The following is a 14,061-nucleotide window of genomic DNA, read 5'->3' as shown; positions in this document are numbered from 1 at the left end:
ATTCTGCCATCGCCAATAATAATCAAAAAACATTTGACACCTCTGCACGAACAATATCTGGCCCAGGGCATAGCCCTGGCTGTGAAAAATTTCAAATTTTCTGGGGTCACAGCAAGTGATACGATAACAAGTATTGTCATGCAAGGACTTGTGGCTTTATATGCAGCACCCCTGCCTCTGAGTCAGAAGCTTTGGGTTGAAGAATCCCTTTCAGAACACAGCAGACCAAGCAGCGTCATAGGAGCAGGAAGGCTGACATTTCGGGCCTAGGAAGAAGGATCTGGACCCAAAACGTCAGCCTTCCTGCTCCTATGACGCTGCTTGGCCTGCTGTGCTCATCCAGCTCTACACCTTGTCATCTCGGATCCTCCAGCATCTACAATTCCTACTACCCCTTTTGGAACTTGTTGGCTGCAGAAGGAACATTCATGATATTGATCAAGAAGACTGATAATCGGCCTACTAATCCTTCCAATACTTCGTCATTATTCCCCAAAAGAGAAAATGTATGAATATGAAACAAAGGAACAGTTACGAACTACATGCTAATTTATTAATTCACAGCTGTCTTTTTCACTCCACAACAGCTGACAGCCATTGTAGATCTGTTAGGGTAAATCCTACTCAAGAATCAATGATGACCATAATCCATTGCCAATTGTCAGAGAAACCCATCTGGTTCACTCATGCCCTTCAGGGAAGGAAACTGCCATCCTTACCTGGTCTGGCATACATGTGATTCCAGATCGACAGCAAAGTGATTGACTCTGGACTGCCCACTCGGCAATTGAGGGCGGCCAATAAGTGTTGCCGAGCCAATGACGCCCTCGTCCCATGAATGAACAAGAAGGATTTAACGCAGCCTTCTGACAAAATGATTGGATTTTTCCAGGGGACGGAACAATGATAGTTCAGATAGATTGTCATTAAAGTATCTTGCAAAAAGATTGTTAGAAAAATCCGGATGTTGGGTAAAGGATGAAAGATCAGATAGATAAAATGCTGGCTAACAATAGATGGAATCAGAGTAAATAGATGCTGCCTGGATTAAGGAAGTGTTGAAATTGGTGTTACCCTAGAGGGCAGATCACCTTTTCCTTGGTGTGCATCAATGCTTTAGACTTGGGTATAGCGAAGAGATAAGGCCATAAGATCATAAGACATCGGAGTGGAAGTAAGGCCATTTGGCCCATCAAATCCACTCCACCATTTAAATCATGGCTGATGGGCATTTCAACTCCACTTCCCTGCACTCTCCCCGTAGCCCGTAATTCCTTGTGAGATCAAGAATTTATCAATCTCTGTCTTGAAGACATTTGATGTTCTCATTATTCCTTTTAAGTGTGACCATGGGTAGATAGAGTCATGAAATGCTCAACAGTTTGGTGAGGGACTGCTATGCTTAGGTTCTCCAGGGCTTGTTTGACAAAGCTTTTTTCCAAAAAGTTTGGAACTCTCTGCCTCAGGTGGAAACAGGGTCATTTAACATTTTTAAAGACAAAGGTAGTTAGTTTGTTGTAGGCAAGGGAATCACAGGCTATTGCGATAGATAGGAATGAAGAATTTGAAACACAAACAAGTCAGCCATGATCTCATTGACTGGCAGAGTAAACTCAGTAGGGGCTCTATAGTCCACTTCTGCTCCTATTTCAAATGGCGTAAGGACGGAGCATCTAATTGGGACTCACAAAAAGAATTGTATACATTTAATAACAGTTGATCGGCAAATATGCGGGGGTGGGGTGTGTGTCAGGAATAGGAGATTCGTATTAAAGGACAGAAGTGGAAGGTAGGAACTGGTTGAGTGGAGGATGTGGCAGTGGTTGAAGCAAATGGAACCAGAAACAAACACAATGATGCACATGAGAAGATAGAAATCTGTAGTCTGGATCAAAAGGGAGCGCTAATACAACATTTGTCAATTCCTCTGACAACATAAGAAGAAGAAGGCAGTGTGTCACTCAGATAGCCTATGTGAACTGTTTATTCCACCGAAACCTGAGAAAGTATCCATGACATCTGAATTCTGTAACTCACTTTAAAACATTTTTTTGAAAGTTACTGAGGTTTTCTTTTGTTTCAGTCTCAGGATGTGAGCATGGCTGGCAAGATCTCAAACTGCTGCAGTCCAAGTCCTGCAGTGATGTTAGGACAGGATTTTATGGATCTTAACCAAGCAAATGTGAAGTAATAGCAGTACCTGTTCAGCCAGAAGGGGAAAAAAAAATTGGTAAAACTTGGAAATATTTAGCACTGTTGTGATCTGATCTTGTATACCTTAAAATGGAACTCCAGTTCAGACCAGTCATCTCCAGGTTTCAGTGACATTTCCTTCTTGCCAAAATAGTATATTACTGAATGATGACATTTCCATGCAAAGGGCTGCACACCAGTCTTTCTCAGTGTCGTGCATTTAAGAGTTGCTGCTGATAAAGCCTTGGTGAGTTTTCACAGTGGATTCTGTAGATAGGACACACTACAGCCACAGCGACGTCGCAGGTAGTGAATTTTTAAGCTAATAGGTTGTGAGACGTTTCCGTGTTGTCGGATCCATACTTAGCCAAGCATGTAAATATTATTCTACCACATTCCTGATGTGTCTTATAGCTTGTAGAGAGATTTTAGCAAATCAACAGCAATTTTGCATAACCGTGACTGTCTGAATTTCTTACAATCAGAGTCAAAATGGTTTAATGAAAAGGAAATCATGTTTGGCAAATGCTGTTTGAGTGCTTTAAGAATGTAACAAGCAAGGTAGTTAAAAGGGAACTAGGTCTTTAGATTTTTGAAATGCATTTGACAACTTGCCACATTACTTTTAAATTTGTTCAGGGGTAATGACGTGGTCGTCCAGTTACAGGAAGGATATTAGCAAGCTGGAGAGTGTTCAGAAGAGATTTACCAGGATGTTGCCGGGTATGGAAGGTTTGAGTTATAAAGAAAGGCTGGATAGGCTGGGACTGTTTTCAATGGAATGTAGAAGGTTGAGAGGTGACGTGATAGAGGTTTATAAAATCATGAGGGGTATAGATAGGGTTGACAATAGTTGTCTTTTCCCTCAGATGGGGAGTTTCAAGACCAGGGGGCACATTTTTAAGGTGATAGGAGAGAGATTGAGAAAAGATGCAAGAGTCAACACAGAGGGTGGTTCGCGTGGAGAATGAAATTCCTGATGAAGGTTACAATCACAATGTTTAAAAGGCATTTGGATGGATATGTGAACAGGAAAGGTTGAGAGAGATATGGGCCAGAAGCAGACAGGTGGGATTAGTTTAGTTTGTGATTATGTTTGGCATGGATTGGTTGGACTGAAGGGCCCGTTTCCATGCTCTATGACTCAATGACGATAACATTGCTGACTGGAACAATATTTATTACCCATCCTTAATAGTCTAGAGGGTAGTCAAGTGTTAACTTTATTGCTGTGTGTCTGAAGTCACATCGAATCCAGAGGAGGAAAGGGTGGCATATTTACTTCTCTAAAGGACATTAATGAACCAGATGGTTTGCATGAAAGATTACTGCTCAAGATAAGAACTCATAGCATTGGAGTGACATATTAACACACATCGGGTACTAGCAAATGCACAGGGAAACAGATTTGAGACAAATGATGAATCTTCAACCTGGCAAATTGTAACCAGTGGTGCTGGGCCCGAGTTATTTATAATTTATATTAATGACTTGGGTGAAGCTTTCTCTTATAAACTTGTTGACAATACAAAAATAGGTCAGAAAGCAAAGGTGAAGATGATCTGAAGAGTCAGCAAAGTATCGATAGGTGGAACAAGTCAGACAAAAATTGGCACATGGAAGATAGTGTCAGAAAATGAGAGGTTATCCACTTATTGCAGTTAGAATAGAAAAGCAGAATAGTATTTGAGTGGAGAAAGGCTGAAATCTTCTGCGGTCCAGAGGGATCTGGTCATCCTTGTTCATCACAAGATGCCAGCAAACTGGTGCAACAAGTGATTTGGAAGACAAATGGGGTGTTCCCTGATGACAAGGTGGTTGGAGGATAGAAGTAGGAACCTCCATAACAGTGCAAGACACACCTAAATTGCAGACAATTTTAGTTCCCTTATACACACATTCAGATGAGGTTCACTATGTTGATTTCTGATTTTGAAGGTGTTGTCAAATAAGACAAGGGGCAGGAGACAGGATCTACAGTCATTGCAGACATGATGAATGCTGGAATAAATATGACACATATACATTCACATCATTCTGATTTTTGGAAAGAGAATTTTATCAAAGAAGTAGATGAAGGTTTCCTTCAAAATAAATTCACAGTCCATGTGTTTGTCAAAATGCGTCGTTCAGCATTGTTCAGAAAGCAAGTGGCTGTGAACGCCTGGGGTGTGTTAATGGGAAATTGTTTATACTGTGGTGGTTTTATAACAGTCAGTCTAAACAATGAAGGCTATTAACTTGTTTTCAGTTCAGAATAACCAAGGATTGATTTTAGTTTAGAAAAGCCAGAAGCTGAAACTTTTTAGGGCAGTTCAGAAGAGACCTGACTGGGGTCAGAAGAAATGTATTTTCTCTCCTTGAAAAAGTTGAGGACAGCTCAATGAAAACATGGTCACCGCTGAAGAAAAGCTTAATTTGTCCGGCCTCAAACAAGGAGAGTTTTGATCAGAATTTGCAAGCTGTCGGGAGCTGAGGCTGTTTAAATTCTCAGTTTCATGCATATTCATGTAAGAAGATTCCACAGTTCACAGAAAAGGAAATGCAGCAAATCAGTAAAGCAGAACTGAAAGATTTAATATAGATTAATTTCTCTGGACCTAAATTTCTATAAATAGATGGCTTTGTGAAATAGGTTGAAAATATTATTTTGCCATGCATTTTAAGTTTTTTTTGAAAACTGTATTATAGCTAAACAACTTTTTTTTGTTTTTTGTGTAACAATCCTCTGTCCAGTTATTGAAGTAACTTTGCAGTCTCCTGTGACTAAGTTTCAGTAACTGACTTCCATGTTTACTGAAATTTGAAAGAAATGATCTATCAAGCTAGATTTCATTCTGAGACCTGACTTGTCCATTTGCAGCGGTTTAACAGAGTCAAATAAGGGTTCTTCTGGCGATAGTGGGAACCGCAGACGCTGGAGAATCTGAGATAACAACGTGTAGAGCTGGATGAACACAGCAGGCCAAGCAGCATCAGAGGAGCAGAAAGGCTGCAGTTTCTGAAGAAGGGTCTAGGCCTGACGCATCAGCCTTCCTGCTCCTCTGATGCTGCTTGGCCTGCTGTGTTCATTCAGCTCCACACCTTGTTATCTCAAGTGTTCTTCTGTCTAAGACTGAGTTGAGAAGAAACTCCTTCTGTCAGAGAGTCATAAATCTTTGATATTCTATTTCACAGAAAGCAGTGGAGGCAGGGTCATTGAAGATACTTAAGGATGAGTGAGAGAGATGTTTGATTAACAATAGAGTTCAGAGCTTTGGACAAAAGTCACAAAGTAGAGTTAGACCAGAATCAGATCAGTAAGCCATGATTTTATTGAATGGCAGAGCAGGCTGGAGGAGCTGACTGGATTGCTTCTGCTGCTACTTTTTACGTTCTTCTGTTCTGAAAATATGGATGACACAGGCAAGATTGCATATGATGCTTGACCTCAGTTCCTATGAAAAGGTGCTGGCTGGCCTTCTGAACAAATCACTGCCATTCTTGTGGTGATGCTGCCCTAATAATTGTGCTGGCCAATGTCCCCTGTAAGCTGTTTCACTGCTGGGATGTTCCACACATCCCAATTGGCATGTTGACTCACTGACTTCCATTTTCGGAAGCTGCTCCTACACTTGGACCTTGGAGGTCCACCTAGTGGAAAAAAAAGCAAATTAGATGGAATGTTGGCGCTGGGTGGAAAATTCATGGATCAGCTGGTAGATTGTAACTTTATGGAGGACTATCATCGGAACACCTTCACAGAAGATTAAATATCCTTGAAACTAACTCCAGACAAATTGTATCTATTCTTTCTCCTGATTTCTTTCCCCTTTAACAAAATCTGTCCTCCATGTTGTCATTGGCCCAATTTCTCTCAATTCATTTGATCAAGTATTCGCTGTTGTACTGTGAAACAAATACCAAGTCAACTTCTTTGTGCTGCAAATACGAATCCTAACTTTGAGCATTGCTGAATAAAGATATTTTATATCCAAGTTTTTCATCTTGTGCACATCTGGGCAATTCACAGGAAGTACCAAACTAAAGGGAGAACAACTTTATGTCCCTGGTTAACCAATTCCTTTGTCAGTCGGTAAATAAATACTTTCACAATTTAACTCCGCAGATCCTGTTCTAAATGTGAACATTCATTATATTTATTTTGGTTTTCTATGTTCCAATCAATACAATGTTCATTTCAAACCACTTTATCATAATTTTGGGATTTTTCACAACTTCACACAGCACATAGTACAAAACAAAAATTGCACTGGAAAAATGTGCAAAAGAAATTTCCAGATTATTTACGCCAAAATTGAGGACATAACTATCAGGAAAAAACAAAACCGGTTAGTTTTTTGCTCGAAAAGGGAAGACGAAGGGGTGACTTGATGCAAATTTCAAAATTTGGTTAGGAGGGTTAGCAGAGAGGACATATTTACCCTTTCTGGAGAACTCAAAACTGGAGACACTAACTATGAAGTCATCAGTAATAAAAATGAATTAGGAATTCAACCAAAAAATAAACCAAAAAATAGTTAAAATGTCAACCACAGGTGGAACAGTTGAGATGAACAGTATAGCTGAATATCTAGGAGGAACCTAGCTAAGAATGAGGAAGGAAGGACTAGAAAGTCATCCTGAGAAGATTACACAAGATGTTTGAAGAAAGGCTCTTGTGCAACATAAGCGCCAGCATTGACATATTGCAATGAATGGCCAGTTCCTCTGTTGTACTTTCTCTGTCTGTGACATGTAGCACACTGTAAAGTGCAGCAGAAATGCAGAACACCGAGTGACACTCCAGTAGCTGAAAGAGTGCAAATGCAAAATAGTAATCATTACATCAGGAGAGAATGACAAAAGGACCCAAAGAGACACACGTTGGAAAAAAATGTCAGGGGAGTAAACTGGGGAAATAGAAGAGAAAGAAAGCCAGACAAAAAGGAGGAGGACAGAGAATAGTCAAATGACCAAAAACAAATTATGTTGGAAGTAACACAGATGAAAAAACGTAACATAGTACTGCAAGTGTTGAGACAAGCAATTGTACCAATGTGGGAGAGTGGTCATATCTCTGGCCTAATAGTTCAAAGGCCGAGGTTAATGTTCTGGTCACCGCGATGAGACACAGATTTAAATCCACCATATGACTTGGTGAATTTAAACTCAGTGAATGTGTCTGGAATTATTCTCAGAAAAGAAGTCATCATCAATTCTCATTGAGGCCTATCTGGTTCATGAATGACTTTTCGGGAAGTAAACCTGCCATCCTTATCTGGTCTGGAATTACATGAAACTCCAAACCCGCAGCAATGTGGTTGACCCTTAACCCCAATAAATGCTGGGATAGCCAGCGACACCCTCAGCCATGAATGAATGGATCAAAAAAGCTTGAGTGAGGCTTGAAATAAATGCATTTAAGAGTAAACAACATCTGCTGGTGCACAAGAGTGGCCCTAAATGGAGTGCATGGTACACAGAGCAGAAAAGTTGTGAATTTGGAGAGGGTGGAAATTCACTGCATCGAGGGAACAACTGGGGGTAGTTTGTGTGAGATTGAGTTTGACAGTGTTCACAATTTCATCTTATGTTCTGGTGTTTTGTGCAAATTAATGCAAAGGAAAGAAACTTCAGAAAAACAACAAAAAAGACAAAGATATCGTAAATATCAAAACTATGATGTGGCAGATTATTCTGGTTGCCTGCACTGCAAAATGTGGGATTGTCCCAAATGAACACATCAACAGCTGCTGACTCCACCTTAGATTCGTGGAGATGGAGGTCAAGCTGGAGAGACTTGAACACACAGGGGCGAGAAAGGAGTATCTGGACAGTTGGTTTCACATCTCGGCCACACTTTGTAAAGAGATGCAGGATTGGAATGGTGTTGGTGTGGCTGATGTTGTGCGGAGCAATGGAAGCCCAGTTGAAGTAGAGAACGGGCGCCTTCACACAGTGATCCTATCGATCAGGCATGTTATATGTGCCATCTGAGAAGATTTGCATAAACGTTAGTTCAGCCAGAAAACTAACTGTGGTACCTTTGAACAGTTCCCAGAGACAGCAACAGGGAAAATGGAATGTGATGGTTGCAGAGAATTCAATCATTTGGGATCATATGTGATCAGGAATATACATGGCAATTTGCCTTCCTGGTTACACACTGCGGGGCCCCTCAACATTATGAACAAGTTGGACGATGGGACAGAAAGCCACAGACTCAAGTTTGCCAATGACACAATGATAAATGAAATTGTAAGCTGGGCAGATCAGCTGTTTCTAAATTATGGGCTGTATCCCCAGTGAGGTTTTGGGATGAGTAATTGGGATCACAAGCTCCGACATAGCAGTGGCAGCTAAGGAGCAGTGACTCAGATTTGCCAATCCTGGGATCAGCTGCGACGTCCCTTTAAGTATGTTTTTTTTTAGCCTGTCAACATGATCACTGATGCCATCACAGCATGTGGGTGGAATTCTCCCAGCCCTTTAACGCCCTGGGCAACGGCAAGTCATGGGAAAATAAGGCAAGATTGGAAAAATTAGATCATCAATGTCAAGAAAATAAAGTTTGATTTTCCAGCCTAGGTTGAAATGACGGGATGAGAATGTCGCCAGTGAGTGGTGTGCATGATTTGCATGCTTTAACATCTCGTTATTCCCTATTCTTAGCTCATTTACATGCAGTTTCCTAATCTCCCAAGAGGTGGTGAGGGCCTAACCAGTGATCATTCCTGACATGCAAGTCTGAATGGGCATCGAGCAGCTCTTCTGGACCCTCACCTTGGAAAGGAATCATTTCACGGTGTGCTTCACTGACATTGGCATCAGGCATGCACCCGCCCCACCACATCTTCATTCTAATTCACTTAGAACACAATTCACCACTTCAGTGCAGCACTTTGGAGTAAACTGACAACTTTCTATGCTGTGCTACTGCCAGACCACAGGGTCTGGCATCCTTGGAACAGGGTACTTCTCAGGGCTCATAGCTTGCCCTTTTAGTGCTCATTTGTTGCATGCTTACTTGGCTGCTTACAGCACCTCTGCCATGCCTTGCATTTTTGCACATGACAGCCTCATTCAAAACTTACAGTCTCACTGTCCTTCTCCCTCGCCTGGCCTTTTAGCACAGGCACAAAGCCGGGCAGCTTGTAATGACTGTGAAAGCATTGGATATATTTCTGTGCATGTACCCCCAGAGAAACATGGGAAAACATGGATGCTGTAGATGTGGGTTTGACCAAGTAGAGTCACAGCAGAAAAACAGCTTGGGAAGCATAGACGTGGATGAAAGCAAAAAAAACCGGAAAAGGTATGTTAATAGATAAAGCGAACGTGCAAAACTATGGCAAATGGATTTCTGTGTCAGAAAATGTGAGCACATCCACTTTGGACCAAAGAAGAAGTGAACAGGATGGGTTCTAAATGATGAAAATCTAGAAAAAGTGAAAGTCAAAAGACATTTGGGGTCTAAGTGTGCCATCATTAGGATGCTCTGGAAAGATTGGTTAACTGATCAGAAAAATTAATAGACTGTTGGAGAACAATACATGAGGTTGAAAGGTGATGCGAACAAAGCCCTGGTATGAATCCACCTGGACGATAGTGGGCGGTTTTGACCACCACACTTTTGGAAGGATATCCTGACCTCGGATGAAGTGCAGGGTAAAGTTACTAACATGAGACCTGGATTTCAAGGGTTAACTTATGAAGAGGAGGCAACAAGCTAATGTTTTATTTTCTGCAAATTAGACATTTATGGAATGATTTGATCAAAGTTTACTGAATATGAAGGGGAGCAGATAGTTGGATAAAGAATAGTGATTTTCGCTGGCTTTGGAGTCCAGGACTAGGGTCTTGGCCTCAAAATTGCAGTATGACCTTTCAGGGGTGAAGTTAAGGAAGAGTTTACATACAAAGGATGGGACAGGCCTGGACCTTTCCCGCTAAGGCCAATACATGCAAAATCACCTGCTACGAATAGTTTTTATTAACTCAGTTATGTAAGCAGAGCTGGGTATGTAGAATTAGTTTGCAAATCAACAGTGATCTCATTTAATGAGAGAACATGCTTGAGGGGCTGAATAGCCACCTCCTTTTGCCGTGCTCCTTCCCTTCGGCAGGTTGGGCAGCATCTGCAGAGTGAGAAATAGAACTAACAGATCAGGGGGCCTTCATCTGAGCTGGAAAAGAGATGTACAGTTTTCAAGCAAGAGTACAGCATAAAAAATAGAGGGCATTAGGAAAGAAGGAGAGAGAAGAACTGATGGCTGGAAGAATGAGTGATTGGATGATGAATGGGGATGAGGGTGCAAAGCAAAATGAGATGTGAATTTAAAAACTAAATATATCGGTCAAGAGAAGTTGTAAATGACAAAAGCAGAGATATGCTCAGCATCTGCTATCTGAGAAAATGGGAGCAGAGATTATGATCTGAAATTGTTGAAGTAAATTTCAAATTTAAATTTTGAGAAGGCTGGAAGTGACAACTTGAAAAATGAGGAGATGTTTTACGAGCTTTCATTGATATTCAATGCGATTGAATCTTTGGTGAACTCCTGTAGCACATCTTGTAGTCAGTAAACACAGCTGCTACTCAACATCGGTGTTGGGGACAGTGGGTGCTTGTGGATGTGGTCCCAATCATGCGGGGAGCTTTGTCCTGGGTAGTGTCAAGCTTCTTGAGTTTTTGTTGCAGCTGCAACCATCCAGGCAACAGGGAAGCATTCCATCACAACACTAACCTGTGCCTTGTGCATGATGGACAGGCTTTGGGGATGACGCTGTTGACTTGCTGGCCAAGCTGGCTCGTTTTTGTTCAGACATTTTGTCACCATCATCAGTGGAGCCTCCAACGAAGTGATATTCTTCTCCTCTGCTTGGAATTTATAATGTCCGGTCCATTACGGTGAGTACTGTCATTTCCAGTTTTGACCTGTATGGGTTTGTATATGGGGTTGAATTCTAAATGTTTGTTGATTGAAGTATGGGTGGAGAACCATGCCTCTAGGAATTCCCATGCATGTCTATGTTTGGCTTGGGCTACTATGGTTACTTTGTCCCAAGCTTTGGGGAGTCAGGAGGTGAGTTATCTGCTGTAGTATTCCTCGCCTCTGACCTGCCTTTGTGGCCAATGTATTTATATGGCAAGTCCAGTTGAGTTTCTGGTGAATAGTAACCCCAAGAATATTGATAACAGGGTCAAAAACAGAAGTTGCTGCAATAGCTCACCGGGTCTGGCAGCATCTGCGAAGGAAAAATCAGAGTTAACATTTTGGATCTGGTGATCCTTCCTCAGAGTTCTGTTTTTGTTCCTGGTTTAGAGCATCCGCAGTTCTTTCTGTTTTTATTGCAAGCAGGGTCACACCACTGAATATCAAGGGATGGTGGTTAGATGTTTCTAATTGGAGATGGTCATTGATTAGCATTTCTGTGATGTGAATGTTACTTGCCACTTATCAGCCCAAGCCTGAATATTGTCCAGATCTTGTTACATTTGCACAAGGGCTGTTTCAGCATCTGAGGAGTCATGAATGGTGCTGAACATTGTACAATCCCTGGTGAACATCCCCAGTTCTGATCGTATGTGAGAGGGATGAAGCAGCTGACGAGGGGTGGGCCTCGGACATTACCCTGAAGAGCTCCTGCGGAGTTGACCTGGAGCTGAGATGACTGATCTCCAACAACCACAAATATCTTCCTGCATGCCAAGTATGACTTCAACCAACAGAGATTTTTCCCAATGATTCCCATTGATTCCAGTTTTGCTGGGGCTCCGTGATGACTCATTCAGTTGAACGTGGCCTTGATGTCAGGGACAGTCACTCTCATCTCACCTCTGGAATTCAGCTCTTTCCTCCATATTTGAGCCAAGGCAGTAATGAGGTCAGGAGCTGAGTGGCCCTTGTGGAGCCCAAACTGGGCGTCACTGAGCAGGTTATTGCTGAGCAGGTACAGCTTGATAGTGTTGTTGTTTAGACCTTCCATCATTTTACTGATGACTGAGAGTAGACTGATGGAGCAGTAACTAGCCGAGTTACTTCATTCTGCTTTTTGTGCACAGTACATACCTGTTTAATTTTGCACATTGTTAAGTAGCTGGAACAACTTGGCTATGAGAGTGACAAGTTCTGGAGAACAAGTCTTCAGTACTATTGCCAGAATGTTGTTACGGTCCATAACCTTTGCCTCCAGCGCCTTCAATCATTTCTTCATATCATGTGGAGCAAATCAAACTGGCTTAACAGTTCATACTTTGTTGCAGGAACAGCAACTCATGTTCCACTTGGGAACCATGCAGCCCAATGGACTTCACCAACTTCAAAATCTCCCCTTCCCCCACTGCATCCCAAAACCAGCCCAGCTCGTCCCCACCTCCCTAACCTGTTCTTCCTCTCACCTATCCCCTCATCCCACCTCAAGCCGCACCTCCATTTCCTACCTACTTACCTCACCCCACCACCTTGACCTGTCCGTCTTCCCTGGACTGACCTATCCCCTCCCTACCTCCCCACCTATACTCTCCTTTCCACCTACCTTCTTTTCTCTCCATCTTCGGTCCGCCTCCCCCTCTCTCCCTATTTATTCCAGAACCCTCACCCCATCCCCCTCTCTGATGAAGGGTTGAGGCCCGAAACGTCAGCTTTTGTGCTCCTGAGATGCTGCTTGGCCTGCTGTGTTCATCCAGCTCCACACTTTATTATCTGTAATTTGTTTCACATTATTTATTGAGTTGGCCTTTCATTGAAACATACATACAATGCTGCAGATTTGGTTTGTCAATAAAACTGAAGACAACGGGCAATGGTTTCATGGTCATCATTGGACTATTAATTCCCAATTAAAGAGAAGTGAACAATACACAAGAACAAGGGCAGAATGGTCACAGTTCAAGTAGAATGAAGACATTAACTTGGAAGCAATCTCCAGATCATCTAAAGTGGAGATATTCAGCAAAGTAAGAACAAAATCTGTGCCTTAGTGGGGAGGAGACTGAATCATGAAGTAGAAATTACGGGGTTTAAAATTGGAAAACATGTCCGTAAATTATGGTTTCATCAGGAGGGAGTATTTGGAGCTTTGCATGGTTGCAATGGAGGGGATGAATAGGCAAATTCACACTGAAAATTATTACAGTGTATTTGCCTTTGGATCATTCATTTTCCTCATCAAAAAGACAGTGTATTAAAAACACAATCAAATCGTTTCCAAAATAAAATTAAAATTGATGCCAAGTACACAGAAAGTATGAAGGCAAATACAGAATATAGGCAAAAACATGATCATGAAAATGAACTGTCGAACTGTGAATATAGCATAACTGTGTTTTTTTTGCACTCATGTAATATCTGCACAAATGACAAATAAAAATATAATAAAACAAAGAATTGTGAGTGCTAGAAATCTGAAACAAAAAATAGAAATTGCTGGAGAAACTCAGCAGGTTTCTGTGTCTCTGCAGATACCACCAGGCCTGTAGGGTTTCTCCAGCAATTTCCGTTTTTGTTTCAAATATAAATATGTCTGCTTTATGCAACTGAGATTGAATAGGGCAGCCAAATTGTTCTGATGAAAGGTCATCAACCTGAAACATAAACTATTTCTGTCCCCACAGATACTGTCTGAGTATTAACAGCATTTTCTCTTTTATTTCAGCCAAGAGGTTGGATCTTCTCACATAAACATATTCTTCGCAAAACTTGGCCAGTTGTAATATTGAGTTCTTACACAAAATTATCAGCAGTCACGCTCTCATCCACGTTAGAAGTGCATGTACTCAAAGTCCCTCCAAAACTTGAGTGCAAAATCTAGGCTGATGCATCTGTGCAACAAGGTCCATTCTGCCCTCTCAGACAGATATCAAAGAATCTATAGCACTTTTCA

General features: G+C 41.6%; 1 protein-coding gene across 2 annotated transcripts in view; it reads right to left on the bottom strand.

Annotated features, from left to right (window-relative positions):
* itgb2 (integrin, beta 2) overlaps window positions 1-14,061 on the bottom strand; it is an 87,358-nt gene that overhangs the window by 36,184 nt on the left and 37,113 nt on the right. The window lies entirely within an intron of this gene.

This window comes from Stegostoma tigrinum, chromosome 7 (genome assembly GCF_030684315.1).
Source record: "Stegostoma tigrinum isolate sSteTig4 chromosome 7, sSteTig4.hap1, whole genome shotgun sequence".
NCBI lineage: Eukaryota > Metazoa > Chordata > Chondrichthyes > Orectolobiformes > Stegostomatidae > Stegostoma > Stegostoma tigrinum.
This window is presented reverse-complemented; position numbering and strand designations above follow the sequence as displayed.